Source organism: Chrysemys picta, chromosome 10 (assembly GCF_011386835.1).
Source record: "Chrysemys picta bellii isolate R12L10 chromosome 10, ASM1138683v2, whole genome shotgun sequence".
In the NCBI taxonomy this organism is placed as follows: Eukaryota; Metazoa; Chordata; order Testudines; family Emydidae; genus Chrysemys; species Chrysemys picta.
The window spans coordinates 52,783,247-52,799,520 of record NC_088800.1 but is presented as its reverse complement, the minus strand read 5'-3'; the positions used below and the strand labels follow the sequence as shown (position 1 = coordinate 52,799,520).

The 16,274-nt window shown below is 49.5% G+C and overlaps 1 protein-coding gene and 1 long non-coding RNA gene across 5 annotated transcripts in view; one reads left to right on the top strand and one right to left on the bottom strand.

Annotated features, from left to right (window-relative positions):
- The window catches only part of SBK1 (SH3 domain binding kinase 1), an 89,887-nt gene that overhangs the window by 53,597 nt on the left and 20,016 nt on the right, over positions 1–16,274 (bottom strand). Inside the window, exon 1 of one of the 2 annotated variants that reach the window (XM_005311621.5) lies at positions 118–764. The exons of the other annotated variant lie outside the window; for it this stretch is intronic. The gene's annotated coding sequence lies outside the window, so the exon portion shown is untranslated. Of the gene's footprint in view, positions 1–117; positions 765–16,274 lie in introns of those variants that run through there. 2 annotated transcript variants of the gene reach the window in all.
- LOC135974020 (uncharacterized) lies at positions 4,924–10,929 on the top strand. 3 transcript variants are annotated; one of them, XR_010591132.1, is made up of 4 exons: positions 4,924–5,032; positions 5,690–5,804; positions 9,674–9,733; positions 10,533–10,929. It is a non-coding gene; the product is annotated as an uncharacterized LOC135974020 (long non-coding RNA). The 3 variants fall into 3 exon arrangements; XR_010591131.1 differs by having other exon boundaries at positions 4,925–5,104; positions 9,674–9,723; XR_010591130.1 differs by having other exon boundaries at positions 4,925–5,104.

Here is a 16,274-nt window from a genome sequence, read left to right as displayed (position 1 = left end):
CCTGAGGGAGGGGCTGCCGCTGCATTGTCCGGCTGTGCTGGGCTCCACCTGGACCCGCACCCACGCCGCGAAGGGGAGATCTGCGAGGCCCCAGGGCGGCTCGGAGCCCGGCCTTACCTGGGTGGGGGCTGGGGCGAGCCCCCAGCTCCCTCACACACGTTCACCTTCCCTTCTTCTCGCCCGCCGACCGTCGCCCCTGCGTGCCCGGGCGAGGCTCGCTCCCTGTGCCCCTGGAGGGCCCCCGGACGGGGCTCGGTCTCCGCCTCGCCTGACTTCGCGGGGGGGGTGGGGCTGGGACATCCCCCCTCCGCCGCTCGCCTGGCTTCCGCTAGGGGGGTCTGGTCCTCATGGCCCCGGGCAGGGGCTACCGCCGGGTCGGGTCCGGAGTGCGGGGCGGGCTGGGGATAGAGGGGGCAGCTCAGGCGCGGCGAGCGCCCCGGGCTGCTACAGCTGCCGGCGCCGGGCGGGGTCCTCGCTTGTCCCCGGACAGCAGCCGCCGCGCAGCCTGGCCGCCGCCGCCACCTCTCCGCTCCATCGCGGCGCCCCCCGGCCCCTGAAGGGACGGTCCCCGAGCAGCCAGAGCCGCCTCGCCTCTGGGCCAGCAGCCCCGCGGGGATCCGTGCGCCCCAGCCGCACAGCCAGCTCCCCGCTTTGTCCTGGCTCGGTGCGTGTGTATGTCTGAGTACGTCCCCCCAGTCTCTGCCTGGAGAGCTCAGCCACTGGGCTCCTTCCTCGCCGCGCCCCGGCTCCTCCTCCGGCGGGCAGAGCCAGCCGGGTCCTAGCGCTCCTGCGCCGCCGCCTTCGTCTCACCTCAACGTCCGAGTATGTAGGTCACACAAGCCTGGATAGGCTGCCAAAGGCCCGGGCTCGCCTCGGCTCACGGGGTGGAGTTAATCTGGGGGCGGCTGGGTTTGTTTTGGCTGGAGCGGTGTCACTCTCTTGTAGGACTCAAGAGCATGGGTGAGATGAGCTTGGCTGTCTCTGCAGGAGACACCCATTGGTATGGGCAGAGTCGCTCAGCTCCCCTGTCCCTGGACAGATGCAGTGAGCCACAACCCCAGCTGCGAATGGCCAACAGGAGGGGCAGCTCAGGCAGTGCAGTCTCCTGCTCAAAGGAGATGGGGGGCAGAACTCAAGTTATTTGGGGGTGCCAGTTATTCAGAAAGGAACCCTACAAAAAAGGAACCCAGGGGGAGGGATAGCTCAGTGGTTTGAGCATTGGCCTGCTAAACCCAGGGTTGTGAGCTCAATCCTTGAGAGGGGCACATCTGGGGCAAAATCAGTACTTGGTCCTGCTAGTGAAGGCAGGGGGCTGGACTCGATGACCTTTCAAGGTCCCTTCCAGTTCTAGGAGATAGGATATCTCCATTTATTATATTAAAAAGTGGAAACGAGGAGGAATTGCTATGGAGGAGTACAAAGAACAGCACAAGCACCTGGGGACAAAAGCAGAAAGACTAAGGCCCCAAATGAGTTACAGCTGGCAAGGGACAAAAACGACAATAAGAAGAGGTTCTTTAAATACATTAGGAGCTAGAGAAAGACTGAGGACAGTGTAGGCCCTGCAGGGAAGGAGAACTAATAACTGATGACTTTAAGAAGGCTGAGGTGTTTAATGTTTATTTTGCTTTAGTTTTCACTAAAAAGGTTTATGGTGACCAGATACTCAAAACAATATTCATAAGGGACAAGGAATGCAAGCCAAAATAGGGAAAGAACAGTTTAAAAATATTTAGATAAGTTAGATGTATTCAAGTCAGCAGGGCCTGATGGAATTCATCCTAGGGCAGAGGGCTTTAACGTCACTGCCCTTTTGTCCCCAATATTTCAAGTGTCTCATGTTGACCTAGCTGACATAGTCTATTTAATTTTTGTTTTGTTTTTTTAAATATTTCATCTAACTATTTTAGTTAAAAACAATTTTAACAAAAACAACCCTGATTTTAAAAAACTTGAATGTTTAACTAAATTCAAAAATTCATATGCATATTTTGTTAAAATATTATATGTTTGCTGTTGAAGAAAAAAATCCAAAATATATAATGTTGTTGTTTTAGTTAAATAAAACAATTTAAATGTCTGTCTGGTGATGTTCTCCTCCTAATACAGCATGGCAAGAAAATCCTCCATATATTAATGATTAACCTGTTGAATTGGAGATAGTTCACCTCCCAATGACTTCATAAATATCCTTTGGTAAATGGTCAATTACCTTTGGTAAATGAAACAGCCAAACAATCATTCATTTTCTCATATAGCTGTAAAACTAATCTGAAAAGTTTTCAAAATAAATCACTTTAAAAATGTATAGTATGTACTTTCTAAAAATGAAAACTACATCTATCTCTGAGTTGTGAAGATGTATTAAGGTTATAACAAACAACAAGAATGCACTTTTATATAGAAATCCATGATTAAATCGAGTCTTCCTGACTAGTGATTTAAATCATGATTTAAATCACTAATTTGATTTAAAGCAAACCCACCCTGACCACATAGCTGCAAAATGGGGAATAACCGGCTGGACAGTAGTACTGTGTGAAAGGATCTGGGTGTTATAGTGTATCACAAATTGGATATGAGACAACAATGTGATGCAGTTGTAAAAACGGCTAATATTCTGCAGTGTGTTAACAGAAGTGTTGTATGTAAGACCCGGGAAGTAATTGTCCTGCTCTGCTCAGCTCTGGTGAGGTCTCAGCTGCAGCACTGTGTCCAGTTCTGGGCGCCACACTTGAAGAAACTCGATACTCGATTGGAGAGAGTCCAGAAGAGAGTAACAAAAATGATAACAAGGTTTATTAAACCTGACCTATAAGGGAAGGTTGAATACCTGGACATGTTTAGTCTTCATAGAAGACAACTGAGGCGGGGACCTAATAATCTTCACATCTGCTAAGGACTATTATGAAGAGGCCAGTGATCAATTGTTCTCCATGTCCCCTGAAGATAGGACAAGAAGCAATGGGCTTAATCTGCAGCCAGAGAGATGTAAGTTAGCTATTAGGAAAAACTTTCTAGCCATAAGGGGAGTTAAGCTCTGGAATAGGCTTCCAAGGGAGGTTGTAGAATCCCCGTCATTGGCGTTTTTTAAGAACAGGCTCGACAAACACGTGTCAGGGATGGTCTAGGGTTACTTGGTCCTGCCTCAGTGCAGGGGGTTGGACTTGATGACCTGTTGAGGTCCCTTCCAACCCTACATTTCTATGATTCAAGTTCCTTAACCATGAGGCCCTCCTTTCTCGTCCTACAGACTCCTGCCTCAGTCACCAAACATCTTCCAACTTCTGCAACAAAGGAACAGGAGTCCTACAGATTGCAGCCTCCTACACTACACCTTTCTGTTAGTCTCAAAGGTGCCACAGGACCCTCTGTTGCTTTTTACAGATTCAGACTAACACGGCTACCCCTCTGATACCCTACACTACCTAGTTCTGATACATTCACAGTCCATCCTGTGCTCTGAATGAGGCAGGGAGCCTGTGGAAAAAATAGTATCTGATCACATCATTAAAGACTTTAGCATAATGCATACACACAAGGGGGCAGTATTAAGGTTGCACAGGCTACCTTAATTCTGGCATTTCCTAATTTTTGAGTGCTTGATTTTGCCACCTTACTTGTGGCTTTTCAATATAGTTTTATGTGTGTAATTTCCTAGGTTTTTAAAAAACCAAACTGAACAAATTCCATCATGTAGAATGATGCTGACGGTTCATCACATGATCACTTTTAGATCCACCAAACAGACCTCTGCCAGTTCAGCTACAGGCGTAATCTGCAGCAGTAATAGATTTTCATCCTTTCTATGGATCAGCACTAAAAGGGGGAAGAGAGACACACTTTGCATGGGGAGCATTGAGAGCACAGGAAAGACAGTTTCCCAGTTCTGTTTCCCAGGAAAGAGAGCACAGGAAAGACAGTTTCCCAGCCACAGCATACCCCAGCACCTGGGAGCAGCAACTGCAGGGAGAGACCTACTCAATAGCTGTATCCCTGGACTGGAGCATGCTCAATGCAGACAGACTCTTCAGAGAGTCTGACGAGTCTCTACATAGCATGTGCAAAGAGAGTTTTTTCAAAAAAGGTTCATAATTTGCCCAAATTTGGGCAGATTTTTGCAGGGATGGCAAAAAGGTGACCCACCCTCTCAAGCTTCTCAACCAAACAGCTGAAAGACTTTTTTTAACATGGCAAAACAACACCTCTTCCCCTAATTTTGTTCTTAGAAATGACTGGAACATCTTAGCTGAACCTTGAAAAGAAAATTCATCTTGAGGCAGACACCCAGCATGGAAAATTTGAGTCCAAACAGCTGAAGTTTGGTAATGTTTTCAAACAGCCAACAAGAAGGTCTTTTATAAAGGCAATCTTAACTAGAGGTGGTAGTACAAGCTCTGCCTATAACTGTAGATAACAGATTAGATGAAAGGCAGTTAGGTATTCCTTTCTGAGCCAGCCCTAGACAAGTCCTCTCTTTCCTTTTATGTCTCCTTCCCATCCTACCATTCTTGGAATGACTGACCGATCTGGTCAAACTATTCATTACAAATAATGGGCCAGATCCTCAACTAGTTTAAACTGGCATTGCTCTGATGTCAGTTAAACTGCATGGATTTCCCCCAGCTGAGAACATGGCACTGGATCTGTTACAAATGCAGACCTATGTTTGGTTTTAACTCATTTGAAAGCTTACTCTTTGTAAGTATTAGCTGAAAAATTTGGACCAATCATTTTCATGCCATGTGTTGTCCACAAATGCTTCATTCCAACTATTTTCTATTCATTATTCACATTCTGTGGTTGGTCTCTCTTAGGGGGATATATAAACCCCACATCACCTGAGAAGGCCTGAGAGCTCTATTAGCTGCACCTTGTTACACCTGGAGGGTGTGTCAGGCTCAGGGAGGAGTTAAAAGGAAGGAGCTGAGAGCAGTTGGGTGGTGGAGACTCAGGAATGAGGTGGTCTGGAGTGCTGTCTCTATGGAAAGAACCTGACTGAAGTCAGCTGGAGGAAGAACTGTGGGGAAATGTACAGGAGTAGTATTAACTGCTGTGATGGGCCTTGAAAAAGGAGTGAGGTTCCAGGGAAGGTGCCTTGTGGGTTAGTGTTCAGTAGAAGAGTCAAGAACTGGGGGGAATGTGAGATGGATGAAAGGCTCAAATCTGAGATGGGTCAAAGTTGCTTAATTTGTATTTCATCTGATCTGGGGGTTTTGCAAGGGACCTACTAGCCAGTGTCCTGGAAGAAGCCTCAGAGGGTCCTGTGGCACCTTTGAGACTAACAGACGTATTGGGAGCATAAGCTTTTGTGGGTAAGAACCTCACTTCTTCAGATACAAGTAATGGAAATCTCCAGAGGCAGGTATAAATCTGTGGCGATAATGAGGTTAGAAGAAGGTCCACCTCTAGTTAAGATTGCCTTTATAAAAGACCTTCTTGGAAGAAGCCTGGGACCGAGGAGTAGTGCTGGAGGAGTTGAAGATAGAATCATAGAATATCAGGGTTGGAAGGGACCTCAGGAAGTCATCTATCCCCAGACAGATTTTTGCCCCAGATCCCTAAATGGCCCCCTCAAGGATTGAACTCACAACCCAGGGTTTAGCAGGCCAATGCTCAAACCACTGAGCTATCCCTCCCCCTGTGATAATCCAGATGTTGTGTTGATTGCCATTATTTTGGAACACAGATAATGGGATAGAATCAGTGTTACCTGCTGGAGGACAAGCTCACCACTGAAGTCCTGGGGATGAGAGCAAGGCAGAATTGCTGAAACACCATGTCACGGGGGATGCTGCAGGACGGTGAGTTGATGACCGACCCTAATGCGCATGGTGTTATTTTTCCCTTCCCCATTGGATGATTGAAATAGTTTAAGCAAGAGGATGGCCGATAACGAATCATGCACTTTCCCACAGGAGGGTTGGGAACATCACTGGTGTTAAAATCTGCTGACATGTTCAGACTTTGAGAACATTTTTTGTGACCTCTGCCTGTCCTCCAAATTCCAGTGAATAATGAAACAGATGGCTCCCAGCACATGTATTGTGCAAATCAGGGTTCCTTTATCATTCTCATTGCCTGGCCCTTCAGCCATTTCTTAGCCAAAATGTTCACTGTTCCATGCACTGTTGCAAGGCCTGTGATGTCCATAGACATTCCTGAATTAAGGGAAGTAGCCTGAAAAGGGGAGGAGGAGGACCCTGCTGGAGAAGGGGAGGCAGGAGTTGCTCTTTACCTCCCCCTAACTCCACCCTGGGGGCATGTGCTTTCCCATGCTGGGACCTCCTCCTGCAAGCTTTGAGTGCAGGAGATCTCTCCCTTGGTTCTAATCTGCGTCTGGTTTAGTGCACAGAGCAGTTAGGTTTTTTTTTTAAACCAAAAGGCTGAATCAAGATCTGACACTTTTCTCTTTAATTTACTGCCAAGCGCTGCTATATGACACCAAGGGCCTGTCTGCCTAGGCAAAAGAGGTGCTGCCAACCAACCATGATGGATTCACCAGATGTCCCACTTAAAGTGTTTAGCTGTTTCTAGATCAGGTCTGAGTATACAGGCATGCTGGAAAAAGAGCTAGCCTTGAGGTGAAGGTACTAGAATGGCCTTCAGGAAATCCAGATTTCATTTCCTGCTCTGTCCAGACTTCTTGTGTGACCTTGGGCAAGTTGTGATTCCTGTGCCTTACCTCTACACAGCCTGTGAGCTCCCCAGGGCCTGCAGTGATCTTTACTAGGCATGTTCAGCATGGAGTACTAAGAGGCTTTGATCTTGGTTCATGTGATATTGGTCACAACAACAATAAGATCAGAGTAATTATAGCCATAAACTCCTCTCCACAGAGGTCAGGAAAGCATCTTTCCCCTGCACACAGGATGGTGAACAAAGCCAAGCATGCACCTAGCCAGCTGCCCAGTGATCCTGCATTTACCAGACTAATGGTTTGATCTAAGATAGTGAATCCTCTGCACCTGCATCACCAGCCCTCCTGGTGTCACTCCGGCTGGCTAACCCTCATGCTGAGTGACATGTTCCCCTCTTCACAGACAAAGGCCTTGCAGGCTGCCTCTCCCCGGGACCAGAATCTTTCCAGGAAGTGGCTAATTCTTGGTTGCAGAGCCAAGCAGTTCATTTAGAGCAATTAAACCAGAGCTCAGCCCCCACCAGCTTAGCAATTTCTCCCCTGAGCAGCTCTCATGCAGCAGCTGGGGCTGTCATCCTGCACAACGTACTTTGCTATGGAGCAGGCATGTGGGTCATGCATAGATTGAATAATAATAGCACTTAACATTCGCATAGAGCACTCCATCTTCAAAGCACTTTACAAACATTAACTAATTAAGATCAAAGAGATGAAAGGGGCCTGATCATGAAGCCCATGTTCTCACCAGTGCTGTTTCAAACACATTTTCCACCTAACACAGTTTGAGGCTGCACCTAAACCATTTTATAAAACCCAGACTCTAGTACAGTCTCTCAGCAGTTTCAGCCAGGAGAGTTATTAAAGAAACTTCCTGCCCACAGTGTGTTAGCAATAGTGGTCCTAGCTGTTGATAGTTAGGGCGTGCACAGGCACCTGTTTGCTAGAAGCTTTGATCAGGGTTCAAGACATGGAGGTATGGACAGAACCTAAAGGCATCTTGCTGGTCAGTTGGCACCTGTTGTAGTGACCTCAGCCTTGCTAATAACACAGGCAGTATCCCAGGGACATGGAATGAAATAGACAGATGACTTCGGAGTGAATCTGTACCAAGGAATATAGAAGGCATGTTACTCTTGGAATAAATCTATCCATTGTTCCAGTAATGAATTTTAAAACTGCCAGGTATATTACAGTACCCCTGGCTGAGGAATAGCTACCCCTTAAATGGATGGGGATGGGCACAGACCAGGAGTGGGACTGGGAAGGGAGCTGGCAGAGGCTGTACAAACTAAAACTGATTAGAGGGGAAACATATGGGAGAAAGAAGACCCCAAGGGAAAGTCCAGTAGGTGCCATTAAGGTCCTTCGGTGGGTCTCTGTTAGCGGAACCAGGAACCCCAATAGCCCCATAGATCCATTGCTCTATCCCAAAACTTAGCTGGCCAACTGGAACCTGTTGGAAACTTTCAGTGGGAATTTCCCCTAAAGGTAACTGAGCCCAGACATCAGAACTATGTGTAATGCCAACCCACATGTGGCCGTCAGCAGCAGGGATCAAACCTGCGACCCCTGGAGCTAAATGCATGAGCTATAAAAAACATGTCTGTTAGCCAAGACTGTAGCAGGCTCATCATTCTCTAGGGCAGGGGTGGGAAAACTTTTTGTCCCAAGGGCCACATCTGGGAATAGAAATTCTATGGTGGACCATGAATGCTCACAAAATTGGGGTTGGGGTGCAGGCCAGGAAGGGATGAAGGCTATGATTGGGGGGTATGGGCTCTGGGGTGGGGCCAGAAATGGGAGTTCAGGATGAGGGAGGGGGCTCTGGGATGGGGTGGGAGGGTTGGGTGCAGAGGGGGTGAGGGTTCCAGCTGGGGATGAGGAGTTTGGGGTGTAGGAGGGCTCTCCGGGCTGGGACTGAGGGGGTTGGAGAAAGCGGGGTGGCTCAGGAGTGCAGGCTCCAGGCAGTGCTTACCTCAAGCAGCTCCCGGAAGCAGCAACATGTCCCCTCTCCAGCTCCTATGCGGAGGTGCGGCCAAGTGGCTCTGCATGCTGCCCCATCCGCAGGCGCTGCCCCTGCAGCTCCCATTGGCCGCAGTTCCTGGCCAATGGGAGCTTCAGGGGCAGCGCTTGGGGCGGGGGCAGCGTGCAGAGCTACACATAGGAGCTGAAGTGGGGCCATGCCACTGCTTCCAGGAGCCATGTGAAGCGGCCCTTTTCCCCGGCTGGAGCTCGAGGGCAGGATTAAAATGGCTGGTGGGCTGTAGTTTGCCCACAAGGCTGTAGTTTGCCCTCCCCTGCTCTAGGGGGCTGAGCCGTCACTATCGGGGGTCAGAGCACCATTCTGAGCAAGCATGGGGTTACACATGTTACGCATAGAACCCACTGGCCAGTGTTTGTCATGCATCCTACTCTCTGCTGGATCTGTAGAGGTTGTGAGTAGCGCTTCAGGGCAAGCAGTAGAGACTAGTGCGTTCAGCTCTGGAGGTGCCTGGTGCCAGCAGAGGTGGCAGCCATCACACCCAGCCTTTTGTAACAGTCCCTATCACTCACCGGCCTTTCCTTCTTTGGTACCTCCTCTCTGAGGATCTCAAACCTGCAGTAACTTCCCAGCCTCCCTGGGATGCGAGTGTCTTTCCTCCATTTTGCTGACGTAGGAATCGAGAGGGGAAAGGGGTCTGGTTTTCATGGGTGCTGAGCACCCTAAATCTGTCAGAGTTCACGGGAGCTGCAGGGGCTCGCACCACTGCAAAGCAGGCTCTGGGTGACTTGCCCTCACCCAGGGAGTCCTTGGCAGCCCAGGAATGGAAGTTAGGAGGCAGGCCCCTGCTCTGAGCACCAGGTACTCCTCCTTCCAGGGTGCTGCTGGGATGGATCTGGGCTCGGGTGTGGTGGCCCCTGATTTGCTGCACTGGGTGGGAGGTGCTCGCCAGGAGCTGCAGGCTGTCCAGCTCCAGTTGAATAATCCCCCTGCACTAGGGCGGCCAACAACCCCTTACAAGGGATGTCTCTTATGCCTTCATCTCTATACAGGAAGATCAGGAGTGTCTGAGCGCTGCAGAAAGCTGCAAGAAATAGCCCTGGTGAGTATAGGTGAGTCCTGCTTATTGGTATTAATACCAAAATAACTATGATAATAACAATATCAGGGGAGGGGTGGAGCAGGGATGCTAAGAAAACAGTTTCTGAAACAGTGTTGGCAACCCACCCCTGCCCAGCCCGCACAGCCTAATGGAGCAGGAGAGTGACTGGACACCAGCCCAATGTGCTCCACCCACTCAGATGATTGGGGGGGCTTTCGCTTGCTCCACATCCTGTGTCCTGGGGCATCACAGCCAGCTGCCCCCTTCTGGCCCTGCTCAAGTCAGATCTAGCTACTTCCTCTCCTCAGCACTTCCAAGGCACGTGTTGGAGATGTTCTCTGGCCTGTGTTCTCTAGGGCTCAGACTAGACTGACCCTTCCGGCCTTGGAATCTATGAATCACCATGTCTCCTAGCATGCCCCCGCTAAGGCTGACTCATTATCACCTGCCTTCCTGCCCTTCTTATCCCTGGCCTTAGCACTGAGTCACTCACTTGCCCTCCAGAGCAGGGCGGTGTCCCATGGACAGTGCCACTGACCTCCAGCAGGAGGCCACGTTCCCTGGGGGATCAGTGGAGCCTTGTATGCGAGGGCCTAACTCCAAATCCCATCTCGCAGCTGTTTATGCCCCTTCAATAGAAACCAGTCTGACCTGTCTCGGTGCTGGAGCGGCAAACCATCCACCACAGCATCTCTTGGGATGTGACTGCGTGTGGGCTGAGGGCAGCCCCCTGACCAGGACAGCACTGAGCTGGTTTGCTTTGCTATTCTGGCCATTACTTACCCTGGTTTTCTGCCTCCCGCTCACAGAAAGCAGCAGCAGGTGATGAGTCCGCAGCACAGGAGTGGCTTACAGATGACAGCTCAGCCCCACTGGTAGATGGCTGCGGAGCGGAATTTGTAGGAACTGTGGGGGACAGCAGACTGGAGCACAGCCTGGTCATGCTGCAGCCCAGATCCACACCTGAGATCACAGGGGAGGCGGGGGAGCTGAGAAAGGCCTCTGAAACACTTCTGTGATCCAACCCCAAACAGACAATGGGCCCTTTGCAGAATTCCACCAACTCCCCCCATCTCTACCAGGGTGCCCCTCCCCCTCACCTCAGTCCTACTCTCCCCATCACACGAAAAGGCAGCCCATCTCCAAGGGGAGGGGGCAGAGCAGAGGTGAGCTGGGGCAGGGGGGGAGCTGCCACGGGGGAGGCACCTCAGGGCGGAGGGGGGTGTGTGGGGAGCTGCCGCAGGGCTCGGGGAGGGGGCAGAGCAGAGGTGAGCTGGGGTCGGGAGCTGCTGCACAGCTCCCTGGGCCGGGGGGGATGGGGAGCTGACGCGGGGGGGGGGGTGGGGTGCCTCAGGGCGGGGGGAGCTGCCTGCGGGAGGGACGCCTCAGGGCAGGGGGCGTGGGGAGCTGCCGCAGGGAGGGCGCAAGGTAGAAGTTTCGCCTAGGGCTCAAAACATCCTTGCACCAGCCCTGGCTAAAGGGAAATGGTTGGTTGGTTTTTTTTTTTTTTTTTTTTTTTTTTTAGTGCAACGACGCACCAACCTGCATGTTTCAAGGGAGAACAGGCTGAGCGGGCTTGATGGGTAGTAATGATGTAAGGCAGGGTGGCTCAATGCATGGGACAGGGGGCTAGGCAGCTGGAGAGTCCCAGATCTGAGTTCTCTGCCTCACTTTGTGACCTTGGGAAAGTCATGTAGCCGCTTTGTGCCTCAGTTTCCCCTTCAATACAATGGGGATTCTCACCTTTGCAAAGTGCTGTGAGGGTTACAGATGAATGATGCCATGCTGGGAATTTAAGGGGTTAAACTAGCCCCTTTGCCCTGTGTTTGTGCCTGCTGCTTACCATTGCTAGAGCCCCCTCTAGTTCCCAAATGCCCTTCTGTTAACTCTTCAGATGCCAGGTCACTTTACAACTGAACAGAATCTCATGACAGGCTAGCCCCAGAACAGGATTTAGAAAGTGAATGAAGGGCCAGATCCTGACATGCTTACACCTCTCGAGTGGCATCTTACTCCACAACGAGGCCCATTGATTTCTATTACACTACCCCTGGAGTCAAATGCTCTGCATCTTGTTGGCAGAATCTGGTCCAAAGGAAAAGAACCCCCAGCAGCCAAAGGATAAAATGGGTTAGATGTGTTACAATTCCACAGGCCACAACACTGACCGTTACAGCCCCCAGCTCGTCTGGGACAGAACACGGTGCCTGGAGAGCTTGCCAGGTGGGGGATTGCTGGGCCTCCAGGGAGACATTTGTCTGTATGCGCCATGCACCGCCAGCCTAGAGGTCCCTGCTCTGTGAAGAGCTTGGAGAGAGCTGGAGGGGCCAATCACCATTTAGAGAGCAGATGTATCTGCCGGAATGGTGCATGTGCAAAATATGGGACATTCAAACTGTCCCACCCCTGCCATGCATAGGCTGCCCCCACCAGGGCAGCTCCTAACACCAGAGGCAAGAAGCACCGGCTGCCAGCATGGAGGGTTGCTCTGGGAATGGAGAACCCCCTGGTCCGGCAGGAGGAGCTTTTGCCTTCATCACAGTCTGCCAGGACATGGTATGAGCTGGCCCTTCCTGGTGAGCTGGGGCACCCACTGACCCTTCCCCAATGAGTGGGCAGAGGAGATGCCTTCAGTAAAGCAACATGTGCTCAGCTCCTCCCCACTTCTCCTACTGTGGGAATTTGAGGTTGAAGCGCCCTCTAGTGTGCATCCTGCCGTGCAGCAATGTGGCCTTGTGCTCCCAGCCTGCTCAGCCAGTGCTCCTGGTGCCTACAGCCAAAAGCCGGCGTGTTCTTTGCTGTACATTTGGCAGTTATGGAAAGTTTGGCTCTTGGGTCACTGAGCGACAGCTCAGGAAAGCCAGGCCTAGGGCAGACAGGTGACAGGAAAGCTTCATCCTCCCTGAATACCACACACACAGCTCTGCCCGTGCTCTGGGCAGCTCCAGCCCTGCCTCTCTCCAGCTCTGCAATGCCCCTGGGTCGGGGCCTGCAGCACCTCCCATAGCAGGCTTTGCTGCATGCAGGGAAGAGCACTAGCCAGAAACTATCCAGGCCCTGCTCTCCTGGGCTGGGGAGGATCTCAGCATTCTTGCCTCCCAGCTCAGGTGAAAGGCTCTGGCGATCCCCACAGGCATATGCATGGGTCCTAGTTCATCCCAGTCCTAGAGGAGTCATGGAGGGGTTCCCAGGGCAAAGGGTGGGGCCTTACCCCTGATCAGATGCCCATGGACTCCCCAGAGCCCCTCTGAAGGAGGGGTGAGATCTGCGTGCCCACAACCCTCCATCTGCCAGTTCAACCTTGGACCAAGGGGCTTAACCCTCTGTAACAGGGGCTGTCCTACAGAAGGTGGGCAGGCGGGGAAGGAAGGGGGTTCATGGGCATATGGGGTTGCAGTTTGTGGCACCGGAATGACACACTGTGACCCTGTCCTGCAGTCAGAGCTCTGCACATGGAAGGCTCCCCCGCCTCATGTGACAGAGGCTCTTGGGTCAGACTCCGCCAGGACGGGCTGGTTCTAAATGTAACGCTGCCGTGGGGTGGCGAGAGAGAACAAGCCCATCTTGGCCTACCTGTAGTAATTGACTGCCTAGGTGTCTGCTTGGCAGCTAATTGACTAATGAGCACCTGGTCTTGATAAAAAGCTGCTAGAAACATAGATAGCTGGGTTTGTGATGACTGGGAGAACCGTATGGTGACTTGCCTGCCTGGTGCGAAGGTTGCGGATCTCTCGAGGCATCTAGACAGACTTATGTGTAGAGCTGGGGAGGAGCCGGTGGTCGTGGTACATGTAGGTACCAATGACATAGGGAAGGGTAGGAGAGATGTCCTGGAGGCCAAATTTAGGCTGCTAGGGAAGAGACTGAAATCCAGGACCTCTATGGTGGCATTCTCAGAAATGCTCCCAGTTCCACGCGCAGGGCCAGGTAGGCAGGCAGAGCTTCAAAGTCTCAATGCGTGGATGAGACGATGGTGTAGAGAGGAGGGGTTTACATTCATTAGGAACTGGGGAAACTTCTGGAATGGGGGGAGCCTATACAGGAAGGATGGGCTCCACCTAAACCAAAGTGGAACCAGACTGCTGGCACTAAACATTAAAAAGGTTGTAGAGCAGTTTTTAAACTAGGAGATGGGGGAAAGCCAACTGCTGCAGAGGAGCATGTGGATCGGACAGAGACTTCTCTTAGGGGAGAGTCTAATGATAGAGAATCTCCAGGTTATAGTCAGGAGCAGAGGATGGAAGAGGATAAAGTAGGGGCCAGATCAGATGATAAACATTCACATAAAAAAGAATCTGATACATCAGAAAAGGGCAGACAAATAAACAGTGATAAGTTTTTAAAGTGCTTGTACACAAATGCTAGAAGTCTAAATAATAAGATGGGTGAACTAGAGTGCCTTGTGTAAAGGAGGATATTGATATAATAGGCATCACAGAAACCTGGTGGACTGAGAGCAATCAATGGGACACAATCATTCCGGGGTACAAAATATATCGGAAGGACAGAACAGGTCGTGTGTGGGGGGGAGTGGCACTATATGTGAAAGAAAATGTACAGTCAAATGAAGTAAAAATCTTAAGCAAATCCGCATGTTCCATAGAATCTCTATGGATAGAAATTTCATGCTCTAATAAGAATATAACATTAGGGATCTATTATCGACCACCTGACCAGGACGGTGATAGTGATGATGAAATGCTAAGGGAAATTAGAGAGGCTATCAAAATTAAGAACTCAATAATAGTGGGGGATTTCAATTATCCCCATATTGACTGGGAACATTTCACTTCAGGAGGAAATGCAGAGATAAATTATCAAGAAATTTTAAATGACTGCTTCATGGAGCAGCTGGTACGGGAACCCACAAGGGGAGAGGCAACTCTAGATTTAGTTCTGAGTGGAGCGTAGGAGCTGGTCCAAGAGGTAACTATAGCAGGACCGCTTGGAAATAGTGACCATAATACAATAGCATTCAACATCCCTGTGGTGGGAAGAACATCTCAACAGCCCAACACTGTGGCATTTAATTTCAAAAGGGGGAACTATGCAAAAATGAGGGGGTTAGTTAAACAGAAGTTACAAGGTACAGTGACTAAAGTGAAATCCCTGCAAGCTGCATGGGTGCTTTTTAAAGACACCATAATAGAGGCCCAACTTCAATGAATACCCTAAATTAAGAAACACGGTAAAAGAGCTAAAAAAGAGCCACCATGGCTTAACAACCATGTAAAAGAAGCAGTGAGAGATAAAAATACTTCCTTTAAAAAGTGGAAGTCAAATCCTAGTGAGGCAAACAGAAAGGAGCATAAAAACTGCCAAATTAAGTGCAAGAATGTAATAAGAAAAGCCAAAGAGGAGCTTGAAGAACGGCTAGCCAAAAACTCCAAAGGTAATAACAAAATGTTTTTTAAGTACATCAGAAGCAGGAAGCCTGCTAAACAACCAGTGGGGCCCCTGGATGATCGAGATACAAAAGGAGCGCTTAAAGACGATAAAGTCATTGCGGAGAAACTAAATGGATTCTTTGCTTCAGTCTTCACGGCTGAGGATGTTAGGGAGATTCCCAAACCTGAGCTGGCTTTTGTAGGTGACAAATCTGAGGAAGTGTCACGGATTGAAGTGTCACGAGAGGAGGTTTTGGAATTAATTGATAAACTTAACATTAATAAGTCACCAGGACCAGATGGAATTCACCCAAGAGTTCTGAAAGAACTCAAATGTGAAGTTGCGGAACTGTTAACTAAGGTTTGTAACCTGTCCTTTAAATCGGCTTCTGTACCCAATGACTGGAAGTTAGCTAATGTAATGCCAATATTTAAAAAGGGCTCTAGAGGTGATCCCGGCAATTACAGACCGGTAAGTCTAACGTCAGTACCGGGCAAATTAGTCAAAACAATAGTTAAGAATAAAATTGTCAGACACATAGAAAAACATAAACTGTTGAGCAATAGTCAACATAGTTTCTGTAAAGGGAAATCGTGTCTTACTAATCTATTAGAATTCTTTGAAGGGGTCAACAAACATGTGGACAAGGGGGATCCAGTGGACATAGTGTACTTAGATTTCCAGAAAGCCTTTGACAAGGTCCCTCACCAAAGGCTCTTATGTAAATTAAGCTGCCATGGGATAAAAGGGAAGGTCCTTTCATGGATTGAGAACTGGTTAAAAGACAGGGAACAAAGGGTAGAAATTAATGGTAAATTCTCAGAATGGAGAGGGGTAAGTAGTGGTGTTCCCCAAGGGTCAGTCCTCGGACCAATCCTATTCAACTTATTCATAAATGATCTGGAGAAAGGGGTAAACAGTGAGGTGGCAAAGTTTGCAGATGATACTAAACTGCTAAAGATAGTTAAGTCCAAAGCAGACTGTGAAGAACTTCAAAAAGATCTCACAAAACTAAGTGATTGGGCAACAAAATGGCAAATGAAATTTAATGTGGATAAATGTAAAGTAATGCACATTGGAAAAAATAACCCCAACTATACATACAATATGATGGGGGCTAATTTAGCTACAACAAGTCAGGAAAAAGATCTTGGAGTCATCGT